The 14,048-nt window shown below is 42.7% G+C and overlaps 1 protein-coding gene across 6 annotated transcripts in view; it reads right to left on the bottom strand.

Annotated features, from left to right (window-relative positions):
* Positions 1–14,048, bottom strand: part of LOC306981808 (uncharacterized protein) — a 65,765-nt gene that overhangs the window by 30,215 nt on the left and 21,502 nt on the right. For 2 of the 6 annotated variants that reach the window (XM_079581512.1, XM_079581514.1), the window contains exons 2-3: positions 11,173–11,240; positions 4,056–4,104 (exon numbers count right to left, since the gene is read on the bottom strand). The gene's annotated coding sequence lies outside the window, so the exon portion shown is untranslated. Of the gene's footprint in view, positions 1–4,055; positions 4,105–11,172; positions 11,353–11,510; positions 11,574–14,048 lie in introns of those variants that run through there. The other 4 variants (XM_079581511.1, XM_079581515.1, XM_079581513.1 and 1 more) reach the window with 3 other exon arrangements.

Raw genomic sequence — 14,048 nt, 5'->3', positions numbered from 1 at the left:
GGCAGCCCACGCTCCTGTCATAACAGCATAGTATCACCAGCACTCCGAGCCTTCCCGCGATTCACAGAGAGGCAGATTAGCTGGTGTAAATTACGTAATAGACGTGCACTCAGAAGCACTTAAAACACTCACATTATGCATAAAGCCAAATGAGCAGGTGTAAAATATCATAAGTGGGGCGGCACCTGGAGAAAGCGTTTGTAAATTCCTGTGCATGGTTGGACAATTTACTGTTCGTGCAGTGTATGTTCCACTTTCTTCAAAGAACTTACCACCGTCGAACTGTAACTGCACACACGCTAGTGGCCATAAACTGTGTAGTAAAGGAGCACACAGAATAACGACAGCCAGTAGTTCTCGCATTAATGTACATTTTACTACATGCACCTCCATCTTCAAGACTTGCTTAGATTAATTACCGTAATGACTGCAGATGATGTGCACTTAAATCTTTGTTGGGAGCCATTTCAGAAATGTATTGCATATTCTGGACCCAGTACTAGACCATAAGAATCCATTAAGATTATAAATCAATTTAGCGCACGCCTTACTCTTATTCTAAATTTTAAAAATGTAACAACGTATCCATTTACTCTCATTTCCTTTGCATATCTAAACAGAGCTGTTATGGTTACATTAGTGCACTGGTGTAAAAGCCTGGGGCGCTATTGAACACATTGTTTTCCAAATCCCTCCGGGCCTAATCAACTCATCAATAACTCGGCGATTCAGCTTTGCACTGCAGTGTCTGGATTCAGACTGTGTTGTGAAGATTGGGCATTGCAATTGCTATAGAGATGCACCGATCCAGCTTTTTTGATGCCGACACTGGGGTTTGAGTATCGGCCGATATCCGATATTTACCGATACACCAAGAAACTTTCTTAAAAGTGAATTTATCTGAGTGACTCTTTTCTCCATTTTAGAATCAATAAAGTCACATTTTATTGTGACTTTGCTACAATTGATCGTTGAACGTTACAGATGAATTATCAATTATATCTATTGATAAACTAATGAATAAACATTAAACAGGGATCCCTGGACTTTTCTACACTAATTATCCTTGGGTAGCCTATATGACAGGCTTTAGGTCACATTAATATAAACAACTCACATGAAGTGATCTGATCATTATAAATATGTTAGATCAGTTATTTCTATCATAGTTTCTGACCCAGCCTTGTTAATTTTCCGCTAGCTTTAGCATGTTATTGCTAGCAACCTGTAAAAATTCTAATTTAGCCTCATTGTTTTGGAATGAACGCTTAATAAATCAGGCAGGAATTAGATATTAATCGATCAATGTGGAAAAAAAGGTGAATTTGGTCTTTTTTTCATTCTCTGACGATAAAACTAAGACAATAAAACTAGCTAACCTGTTTATAAAGGTCCAAACAACAGAATAAGCAGAGGGTATTAGTTAAACAACTGCAGCCTTTGCAAGCAGTGAAGATCTAATGGAATAACTCCGTAGAGAGAACTCCCATCCAGCAGCGACCACCAGACTCCTCCTAAACGGATAAAACGTCACGTGATGCAAAGCCAGTATCGATGGCTTTAAATGGCCCTGCTCTCATTTGCTCCAGAGCAGCCGGGACGGGCCCCGGGGCCTCGCTCCCAGGGGCCATTGACCTATTTGAGCGTCTATAACAGGCTCGACGCAGCCAGCTCCTACAGTACACTGCCCGGCGCACCCTCACAGTGTTTTACTGGCACGATGAAGTCATTCATGCTGCGCCTCGGCTTTCAAGTTATTCTATAGCTCCAAAACAGCCAAATCCAGAAGATGACTTATGGACACTGTCAGGAATATTTGAATCATCTTTGTCCAATAAAACGCTCCCAAAATAGTGCGAGGAGGAGGAGGTCAAATGCGCGTATTGATCAGGCGTCAAGTGCTTCACACCAACGGTCTGCAAGGTCTGAGGTCAGGAGGTCGAGAGGCCACTGCACACACTAGATTGGGGGGTATAAAGGTATAGGCATTATAAATAGAGATAATACAGAGGTAATAGAGACACGCTCCATTGCATGATTCTATTTAAACTCAAACTCGTTGCTTTGTGCGTGTTGACTTGGAGCTCCCTGTGGAGGAGGGAGGAGGCAGTGGCCGACGATTTTAATGCCGTTTGGAGGCGGAGCGGAGTTGAGCGAACAGGCGGAAGACGTGGAATCTGGGGGTAAGGCGAGGCATCACAGGCGAACAGGATAAATATACACATTTTGCTGTTCCTTCCGCTTTTTCTTCCATTCAATACTTCTTAGTGTAAAAAGGTCTATATTTAACATGGATGGAGCCAGGTCTACATTTCATCATTTTCTTACAAAGATTTGTTCAGAGGGGATTTGGGGGATTTGTTCAGGCAGGAGTTAGGAAAAGGAAGTACAAGACTGGAAAATGTGCTGTGTGCAGGTGTCGGGAACCCATCTCCAGATGCCGCGCCAGGCTATAATAGTCCGACTCACCTAGCTGGATAAACCTATTGTGCACAACATCCCTGTGTATAAAACAGACAGCAGGGTATCACTTTGGACTCTCCAGTCTCGGAAAATGCTGCGTCTTCTAGCAACAGAATCGTAATAAAAAAAGTATCACGCCGCAATGGGTTTGCTAGCATGCCATTGGGTAAAAACGGAGTCTCGCATACTGATTTTAGCTTGCTTAATTCCCCGCGCCATCACCGGGGGGCGCTCCAGACAAACCTTGAGATGCAACCCAACAAAGCCAAGTCTCCTTTCCATGTGTAGAAATGATTTGAAGTCACAATGCATGAAACAATCAATGCTAAGGTTTATGAGCCACAGTTATGTCCACTTTAAACTAAACCGTACTCGCACACCCACTCCCGCGTGTCCCACAAACACGTAAACAAGCGCGCCCGTCCCAAACCGCCGCTCGGCTCAGCACATTGTTAACACGCCGCCCATACTGCCACATGTGAGCTATAAAACACTGAAAAATGACTGCGGGACAACAACGGGGCTACTTTTAGCTCCTCACTCTGTCATTTCCACACAGAAGCCATAACTGTGTAAGCTAGCTACACAAACAAGAGCGTTAGCATCGGAGAGGAGACAGAAATATGAACTGCTGAAACAATACAAGAGTTATGATCATGGTGAGTTTCGCACCGTTTTGTTTTCAAACTTGTTACACACCAAGGCCTTCAGATCCAGCCCCAGTGACTCGCGGGTCGAAGGTGTGTGACACGCCAGAGGTCAGAGGGCATACGGGGAAGGAACAGCTGTGTTTCAGACTAAAACATCTGGATGAGTGCAGGGTGTGAGGATTCCAGTGTGGGGAAAAGAGTTTGCGGCCATTTTCCCTCGTTCCACCTTGTTACTCTTGATTTATCTCTGCTTCTTCTTGTTTATCTTAAATATTGTAAGTCAGCAAAGCAATGTATCAAGTTCCCATCTTATTTCCAGTATATCATACCGTGGTTGATCTCATGAGTCTGTAAAATTACTATTATTGTAATCTGATGCAGAAACACTTGCAACTATAGGGCTGGGCACTGTTAAACGATACTGGTCTGGCATCAGGAAGAAAGTTTAAGTTCTACTGGTATCGAAAAGCAAAAACTATCGAAAGCAGATCCTGGGAAAAAAAAAAGCATTTAAGGAAGTGATTTGATTGTTTCGGTTTAAATAAATGATTTATTTTTCAATTTCTTTCTCTATTTTTCTCATTTAATTTCCAATTTTTTTGCCCAACTAATGTTTCCCCCATTTTTTAAAAACTTTTTAACAATTTTCGCCCAATTTTTGCTCAGTTTTTAAACTACTAATGTTCCCTATTGTGTCCCCATGTTTGTTGGCACAATTTCACCCAATTTTCCTCCTTTTTTGCCCAAATTATTCAAATGAAATGACTCATGTTTGAGTCATTTAAATGACTCATGTTTGAGTCATTTACTCATGTAAAAAGTAGTCACCCGGATCAGTAAGAATGAAAATATCAAATCACAGTTCGTAATGACTTCTCTGAAGTGCCCATGTGCTGTATATTACAGCACCACAGCAGTATTGTAGTACTTCCGGGGTAGTACCTGTCAGAAGAGCGGTCTGCACTGATGACGAACTGGACTCAGCTCAAACCTGCAACACAAAAGACAAGTGTCAGTCTACAAGGGATACATAATACAAGAGAATGTGCTGCTTTGCAATGCCATTTTAATGCCCAAATACTATAGTTTTAATCACATGAACGAGCAAACCCATGTGTTTATAACTTCTGAAGATTAAAGGGGACAACAGGAAAACTTTGAGCAAACATTACTGTGAATCTGCCAGAAAACCTAAGCAATGAAATGTGCTTTGGACCAGTTTTGATGAACTTGATCGATGACATGAAGTTTTTGAATAAAAAAATACATGTTTTTTGGGTTCAAAGTTCATTAAATCAGGACAGACACTAAAACATCCTTCCGAGCAAACCTTCAGAACAGTGTCGAGTTTAAGACTGTAATATGGAGTCTGTAGGAGCTACTACATTGGAGATGCACTGTTCCTTTAATGCCGCACGTAGCCTTTAGCTTTACATCAAATACATTTCCTAAACGCGACTTGTCGATGTTTCCTGATCAGGCTCTGTGCATGTTTGCAATGCTTCGGTTCTAATTCTACATCTAAACAACAGATTTACGTTTTGCACAGCTGTCCACACACACAAACGCGACGTAAATCCACTTGGCCTAATCGGCAACTCTCCGTCTCCAGGCAACGACACGACGCTTTGATGAGCCCGGGCCTCGCAGACACGCAGACATCTTCTTATTCACATTTCGGCTCATTATCTAATGCCGTGCTAAGAGGAGTCGAGCGTTCGGTGTAAAAAAAAAAAAAAAAAGGATTAGCTCGGGAACAAAGAAGATAAACAAATGTCGCGAGGCTGGTTACCATGGCGACTGCGAGGATGATAATAATCCCTAAAGGACAGGAAATGAACGTGATTATGCATAAATACGCCGACTGGATCAGCACGTGGAGATTTGGTGAAGAGACATAACTTCCCTGTACCACATTTTTGGGGAGTTTGTTTTACGATGAAAGAGGCTGTACACTTGAAACTGTTGGGGTCCAAACTCATGTCCGACTTTCCGAATGTTCATCCCAGTTCTTCACAGGAATGAGTTTAATGACGGGAGAGGCCAAATGCCAACAACATCTTTGGTCGCATCAACTCGTCTTGGCTCAGGTAAGAACATATCTCAGTATGTAAAAACGGTGGCCTTTTCCTCTAAGTCCAAGTTCATGTCCACGTCTTCAAAGTTGAGCAAGTCCGAGTCCAAAGCAAAGTCCAAACAATTCCCGTTTATTGGGTCTACCAATGAATTCTGAGCATTAAACAACCTTAAATCTTTGAACTTAAAAGCATCATTCTAAAGCTTGTTTAAGAAAGTGTGTATTCGGGAGTCTCGAGTGCAAAGGAGAGTCTTCTGCGCTGAACCTCAAGTCGAGTCATAAGCTACTGAGCTTCCGAAAGTCCTGAGTCGAGTAACAGGGACTCGGAGATCTACAGTGGGTGTTCAATTTTGACACTGAGGAATGAATGTTGGGTTTTTGAACTTGCCAGGTTGGGTGGGCTATTCGTGGTTTCTCAAATAGACTGTCATCATCTGAAAACACATCATCTTGGTCATGTTTTTGGACCAGATGGAAGGGTTAGACGGGCTGCATTTGGCCTTCGCGACTTAGTTGGCCCATCTCTGCTCTAGGGTAAACAAAGCAGAGCAAATGAAGTGGTGTAAATCTCAGCATGAAAAAACGGTGGCCTGTTCCTTTAAGTCCAAGCTCATGTCTACGTCTTCAAAGTTGTACAAGTTCTCCATGAGCAAGTCCGAGTCCAAGTCAAAGTCCAAACAGTTCCCGTTCAGTGGGTCTACCAATGAATTCTGAGCATCAACAACCATAAATCCTTGAACTTAAAAGCATCATTCTAAAGCTTGTTTAATAAAGTGTGTATTCGGGAGTCTCGAGTGCCAAGGAGAGTCTTCTGGGCAAGTCGAGTCACAAGTTTCTGAGCTTCCGAAAGTCCTGAGTCGAGTGACAGGGACTCGGAGATCTACAGTGGGTGTTCAATTTTGACACTGAGGAATGAATGTTGGGTTTTTGAACTTGCCAGGTTGGGTGGGCTATTCGTGGTTTCTCAAATAGACTGTCATCATCTGAAAACACATCATCTTGGTCATGTTTTTGAACCAGATGGAAGGGTTAGACGGGCTGCATTTGGCCTTCGCGACTTAGTTGGCCCATCTCTGCTCAAGGGTAAACAAAGCAGAGCAAATGAAGTGGTGTAAATCTCAGCATGAAAAAACGGTGGCCTGTTCCTTTAAGTCCAAGCTCATGTCTACGTCTTCAAAGTTGTACAAGTTCTCCATGAGCAAGTCCGAGTCCAAGTCAAAGTCACAGTTCCCGTTCCGTGGGTCTACCAATGAATTCTGAGCATCAACAACCATAAATCCTTGAACTTAAAAGCATAATTCTAAAGCTTGTTTAATAAAGTGTGTATTCGGGAGTCTCGAGTGCCAAGGAGAGTCTTCTGGGCAAGTCGAGTCACAAGTTTCTGAGCTTCCGAAAGTCCTGAGTCGAGTGACAGGGACTCGGATATCTACAGTGGGTGTTCAATTTTGACACTGAGGAATGAATGTTGGGTTTTTAAACAAACCGTACCAAGTTGGGTGGGCTATTCGTGGTTTCTCAAATAGACTGTCATCATCTGAACACACATCATCTTGGTCATGTTTTTGGACCAGATGGAAGGGTTAGACGGGCTGCATTTGGCCTGTGCGACTTAGTTGGCCCATCTCTGCTCTAGGGTGAACAAAGCAGAGCAAATGAAGTGGTGTAAAGGCCCAGTTTGCAACCAGAAGAACTGAGGAAGCTTCTCTGATTAATGGTGTTATTAATTCTTAAAACCGTTTCTACACATGGACACCAGCTCTAGTCCAGCGAATGTGCCTGAACCGCATCAGAAAAGTCATCTTAGCATAAAATAGACTCTTTGACCTTACACAGAGGCCTCGAGTGCCGGCTCCATGGACAAATGGACCTTTCCTCTCGTGTCCGGGGAGGAAAAGCTGACTGTGCACTTCCATCGCGGCCGCTCTTCCCACGAGAGCGCCGCAGGCCAAGTAGGTCAACACTCTGGGAAGTGGGAAGGAGGAGAGAGCGGGCCAAGGAACGGAGGAAGGAGGTCACAAAGGGCTTAATCTGACCTCGTCATCAGAAGTGGCCAGTCCTAATCTCACTTGCGAAGTCTGATCAAATCAATGAGGCCGAACTGTGTGCAGGGCGATGAAGTAAATGATTGATTCCATTGGCGTTTTCTAAATTGAAAACCTATTGGACTTAGTGGGAATGTTTTCCAAAGACATTCTGATATTCCTGACCTGATCAATTGATTTCCAGGTGCTCATTTCACTTTCATTGCACATGGTTCTTTTGGGACTCTTCTCTTGGCAACGCTACAAAGCAAAAATGGACGCTAAAATGGTATCGTTTTGGGCTGGAGTTTCTCCGTTAAAACCACGATAAAAACGGTAAACCTTGGCATCCCTAGTTGTAGAATAGTAACTGTCTCTCCTGTAGAGGGTACGCGGATTATGTCTGATAAAAGTGAATATCTGTCTATTGGCCTGTGTGTAGCTCTTTAAACCCGGGGGTCCAGTAAATCCTCTCCCCATTTCCTCATCTATAATTCACACGGACAGCAGGCCCCTCCCCTCGCCCCCACGTGCACGCTCCCCGGGGCCCGGCGCACGCCTCGGCTCGTGCGCATGAAAACACGCCAGCGCATGTTTAATACATCAAAGCCACGGGACGGCGGCGACTGGTCAAGGTGAACGCCCACAGACGGGAGCGAAAAGCATAGAAGTAAACCAAAAAGTGACGCAAATGTCGGTAACACTTTATCTGACACTACCCAACATTGTACCTGCCAAATTTAGCCCAATGTAATGTGCTCTGTAACAATCCGACCATTAAAGCACAGCCATTGCTTTTCTTTTCTCGCTAAACTGATTGTAATTGCTCCATAAAGCTGTCAATAACTCTTTTAAATGAATTTAGAGCACCCTCATGAGACTAAGTGGCAATATAGACAGCCAATACAAGGTGATAATAATATCAGCAGAGACAGCTATTATCACGCAGAGTCTATTAGCTTCTTTAGAGAACAGAAAATCTACCAGGAGCTCTGTCTGCTAGTTTTATGCAACCTCGCAAGACATTTCCAGAATAGCATTAATCGATACATTGATTCCGCTCACTGCATGTTAGCTTATGTAACGATATCACTCACAGATACAGCCTCCCTCATCACAAAGTAGAGGTCAGGATTGTGTTGTCATATCCCATCAAAAATCCCTTTTATCATAATGTTAAAGTAACGAAGATGAAGTCCCGAAATAATCCCGATAACGTATAATTAAAGTGATAGTCTGTAAAGCTCTTCGTTTGCAAAATGAGGAGAACAGGAACAGAGTTTTCCAAATTAAACGATCAAGCTCCTCCCCCTCCCTCCTGATTGGACCTGACAGGCTAGTTCACAGGTAAAGCTCGTCTCATTGGTCAACACGGGAGGATACTAGACTCTGATTAGTTGCTGAGATTTGGGAAGGAAAAATAATACATATATTATTGATTACTTTACATGATAATGCAAGAGCAGGTGGTCAATTTTATACATTTTTGAAAACATTTAAACTTCCAGACTACCACTTTAATGTAACTCCATGGACTTCAACTGAAAAAACGTTGGATTTTGGCTTTAATTTTAATTTAACAAATGCAATCCCAAACTCTACAATAGCCAGTACATTTCTCAAGTTTGCTAAAATGAGTTCGGACAGAGGAAGGGTGCGCCACGCCACCTTATGACATCACGAGGTGGAACTGATGACTCAAGCACACACGAACAGAGAGTTTCATGGGCGAACAACATCAAAAACTGATTTGATGACGGAGGCGGCCATTTTCACAATGAATTAGGCCAAAACACAATGCAGTCCTTGTCTATTCAGTACATGATTGGCACAACACGCCCCAAATATGACAGACAGAGACAGAGAGGGGGTGTGGGGGCCGATGTGAATGACCCTGCAACAAAACTTCAGCGGCATACTCGTTTGCAGTGATTGAACTTGACTTCTCTGACGAATAAATCTTCTAAAAACCCCATGACTCGCTTTCGGTGTCGCTCCCATGGACCTCCTTGCTACCCGCTAACTGCTAAATGCTAACCGCCGATGACATATTACGTGTCGCACTCTGCACTCGGCGCGAACTCACTCTGACAACGGGAGGATATTAGCCTCGTCTAGACAAGGCAAGTCCCGAAAAATGAGAGGGTCACCAACACAGCTCCAGCCCGGGGCCCTTCATAACAAACACTGCACAGAATATCCGCAAATAGTCACATATTACTCTGGGAAGGAGCTATGCCTGTGTGCGGTGAAGCACATTTTGGTTGGAATGTGACTTTGTTTTTATGTATTCGCAACTTATAGCTGAATATATCGCTTTATTGTTTTATTTCCAGGACAGTACTTCTGCATGGACTTTTCTATATCATGTAAAATATGACTACCAGGTGAAGAGATCATTACTGACTGTGCAGACTTTTTGAGATTTTACTGTGGATAAGAAATGATGTGTAAAAGTGGTCTAAATGCTAAATCGTTTTGGTGTTCTGCTTTTGGGGGTCGGCTATACTTCTAGTGGCCATTTGACCCCTCTTTTAATGTGTCAATGAGTTTATAAATCTGGATGGAATGTTCAATGACGCGAATAACAAACAAGTCCTGGAAACCAAAAGTATGCACGTGTATGAACATGCACTGGTATAAGATATCGGAGAAGATCCTGGGAAAAATATGTTTTTGGGTATCGATTTCGAATATACAGAACCGATACCTGTTTTGACTCGACATTTTGAAAACAAAACTTTAACCAAGTTAGTCTAAAGATAATAGATAACACACTTTTGTCTAGGTGCAAAACATTCATTTCGGACTTTTACACAAAACTGTTTTGTAGTGTCCACTGCTTAAACCCTTGGCTTGAAGACGGCCTCTCTTCCTTTTTGTATCTTATTGCATTAAATAGTTATCGAGCGACAAAGACAGGAAAATCAACTGCGACAATGTGCCCTATGGTCGTCACAGTGAGTGGGGTTGGTTAATAAGAGTGATTTTGGTTGTTCACATGAATTTGGAAAAAGAAATTAAAAACATTTTTGTTTCGCCAATCATTGCCAACTTGAAGTAATTGTTCATTTTCTGCAAAATCATTCATAATGGGCTTAAAATTGCAGGAAATTACCCAATGCAGTAAATTATGTGCTCAACGAACACTAATGATGAAAATAATATAATCATGAAAAACGAAGAGACACATTAACACATTTTATTCATCAATTAGACTCATGTGACGACCAACCCCTGACTCACCTGAGACAACCAGCCCCAGCTGACCAAGACAATTCAAAATCTAATAAAGCAGAACTAAGTAACTCATGCCCCTAGAGGCTATCAGCGCCACTGCAGGTGTCGTAGCACGTTTTTTACTCATTTATTGTCCGTGTGAGTAAATACTACGCTGACAGAAAAGACAAAGGGACAGAGGGATATTGTACATCCAATTACACAATGGAGATCATTTTTTTCACTCAAACTTGGCTGTAAATACTGTTTAAGTGGCGCTAGCCTGCAGTTAGCTTTGCCTGTTAGCCTGTTAGCATCTTCATGATTCCATTAGTGTGTATTGGTGACTCCGACCCGAAGGCAGGAAAGTTGCAATTGTGGCTTTCTGACCAGAGACACCAGGGGAAGATGAAAGAGCCCCCAATCATCCCATAAACACTTGTATTACCCCCAGAGGGACTACGGAAAGGGTTTATTAAGGTAAACAAGTTACTTAGTACTGCTTTAAAAGAAAAACACTTGGAAAACCCCAAAGAAGACAAATCTTCTCCCAATTTCAAAGTTTGGGAGAATCCGGATGTTAAACTTGATGTTCAATAACAATATGAAGTCACAGCCCTCCCTAGACAGTGGCTATAAAGAGCAATGTGACAACAAACCCGTGTGACAACCAGCCCCGGTCTCCCCTAAATTCCCTGCGTCACGGCTTCTTCAAATTGCAAGCGCACAGACAGTCTCTTACCTGGACAAACGGACCTGCTAATCCAGCTTCTTGCGTGTGACTTCAGGCGGCGTCTAAGGCGGTGCGGTCTGCAAAGAGAAAACAGAAAGAAGACACTTTAGCCGCTTCACGCCATCGCATCCCTGATCCCGCGCTATACGGCCACAACAAATCGTGCTGCTGTTCGATACCGGCGGAGCATTGCAGCACCCCCACCCCATCCCGCCAGCTCCCGTCTCCATCAGAGGAGGGGGGGGGGGGTGGTGAGTGTGTTTGCATCAAAAATTGAAATGGATACGTGGCCCCTGCACCCCACGAGGAAAAAAACAAAAACCTCTCTTTTCAAGAAAATGCCATACCGGCTTATCTCATCCGTGAAATCTGGATTACCAATGCTTTCAACGAGACACTTTGTTGTTGCTTTTTTGATGCTCGGATGCTGAATAATTGCGGTTTCGCCCGGGCTAATTTGCAGGCACGGGCGGTCGCGGTGGAGACAAAAGCTTGGAGGAGGTGGGGGTGCAGGTGGGGGGTGCTGTGGGTTGGAGGTGTGGGGGGGGGGTGAAGGGGGTTGGAGACAGGCGAGGGAGCACACTGCGGAGGACAGACTGAGCAAGTGTTACTGGGAAACTCGAAGAATGACGCTGCAGAAAGGCTAGACGTTCTACCCTTAACATTGAGAGTTAAAAATGTGAAAGAACGCATTGCTCAGGCTTTTGAAACTACGCACACATTACAGTTAGTCCTTATAGTAGACATGAATCGAAGGACAGTCTACAGACACAGAATTTCCCAGTCTCAGAAGGACTCAGTATCTCAATACTCAATATTGAATGCCTGATCATTGAGCTTTGCAGCCCAGAAAGAAAAAAGCTAAATTGTCATATTGTTACATATTTCCATTCTCACAAATAAAAAGCTTATTCATCTAAAATATGTCAAAGGCATAGATTTTAATTGGTTGGCTCAATTTAGAATATTCAGAAGAAAAACTTAAATTTTCCCACCAACCATTAATTTTCCATATTCACATGCAGTGCAACCCAAAGTACTGTATATTTGTGTAAAAAATAGGTACAAACAAAGCGCAACTGAATCTATATATTAATAACTAACTATTGCAATCCCACATCCAGTCAGAGGGGGCGATACTCCACGTCTTCACACATCCATCAGTTAGTTTTTGGCTAACTTCCTGTTGACCATTGTAGGGCAACGACTATGCCCTGTCCACACTTTCAAGGTAAATTAAAAATGAAGAACTATTAAACAGCAAAAGAAATGTAAAAGTCAAGTGTTTATCCAAGAAAAATCTTTCAGACGATGGCACCATTGTAATATTTGTTTGCGTAAAATTAGCCTTAGCCTCTAGCTTCACGACGAAAACCTCTGAACACAGAAGTCTCCTCCAGTGAAATATTTACGTCATCTTGTGTAAAGTTTTTAATGATTTATTTATTTCAACAAGATAATAGAGTTTGGGAAAATTCAATGTTACCACGGAGATCCGCCATGTTTGTGGGTGCTAGCATACATTTTCCATAGGCTAACATTAGCAGTGGAACAACTCCATTTGCTACTGAGTGACTACTGGTAAATACATCTAACAGACTGTAGAGTCCAAGTGTTTTAATGTGAACAATACTGTAACTTTTCTAATCTCCATTAGTTTATTGTTGCTGCAAATCCAATGATTCTCATCGATATGACACCACAATCCTAAACTCTATATTATAAGAGTACAGGAAACAGTTGTTCCCATAGAAATAATTTTTCCACAAGTCGCTAATACTGGATTGGACAGTATCAACCTTTCCAAGCGCTTAATGATGGGTCAAATGGAACCATCTCTTTGACAAGTCTAAACTAAGCAACTAGAAAAACCATCACTAATGTTTCAAGGCCTCGGTGAAACCGTAGCCAGACTTCTGTGGCTGTCATGAGGCTACATCAAAAAGTGCACGGTCCAAACTTATTTCTAAATCATAGAGACAAGCTATTCTGCCGTCCTACTTCAACTCACTGATTATAAGGAAAAGGGGAAACGAATTATTAACTTCTCAAAAAATCTAAAAGCATCAGACAAGCTGTCAAATTCTGTAGACATAGAACTACCCTTTTTTCTACCAATTATCCACCATTCATTTCTTGACCTTATTTTTTATTTACTTTTCTGACATCCCAGCCCGGATTAGAAGTCTGTGGAGCGGAGCCACTAACATGCAATCTCTATGTGGGACTTTGCGCCAGGGTTGGGGGCTCGCACCAATCTGCCAGACACCGTGGCACAGACAGAGCGCTCACAGAAGAAGATTATACAATGTTTACAGCAAACGGGCGCAGACATATTCTGCTACGAATCCAGAACCAGAATCAGATCTAAGACGGTCGTTTTTCGAGACAGCGCCACCTGCTGCTTGGAAGGTCATGCAACAACTGAATCCTTGCATCCAGCATGTGACGGCCATCTGTTCCGCTTTCGTTTTCAATCCCTATGTGTTTTTAAGTTGGTGTCACGGTGGCTTAGTGGTTAGCATTCCTGCCCCGCAGCAAGATCCCACCCGAGTTCAATTCCCAGGGTGGATGGGACTTTCTGCGTGGACTTTGCATGTTCTCCTTGTGTCTAGGTAGGTTTTTTATTCAACTTGTGTCAAGTGTTCGACAACAAAAAAGGTTGAGAAAAATGGAGACATTTCAATGAAAAAATATATTTGAAGTGCTTCAGAAGAAGGCTTAATAGGCTTGAATAATTTCACCTTCAAACTGAATAGGCCACTCAAAAAAAAAAAACTCCAACCACGTCATTTCAGTTTGGCATTTTAGTTGAAAATTCACTTCTTAGTCACTTCCTCCACACAAGGACACACTTAGGGCTGGTATTTTTCTGTAAAAGGAAA

The sequence above is a fragment of the Gobius niger genome, assembly GCF_951799975.1.
Source record: "Gobius niger genome assembly, chromosome: 23".
Lineage (NCBI taxonomy): Eukaryota > Metazoa > Chordata > Actinopteri > Gobiiformes > Gobiidae > Gobius > Gobius niger.
Note: the sequence above shows the minus strand (reverse complement) of the source record. Positions and strands in the feature narration are given on the sequence as shown.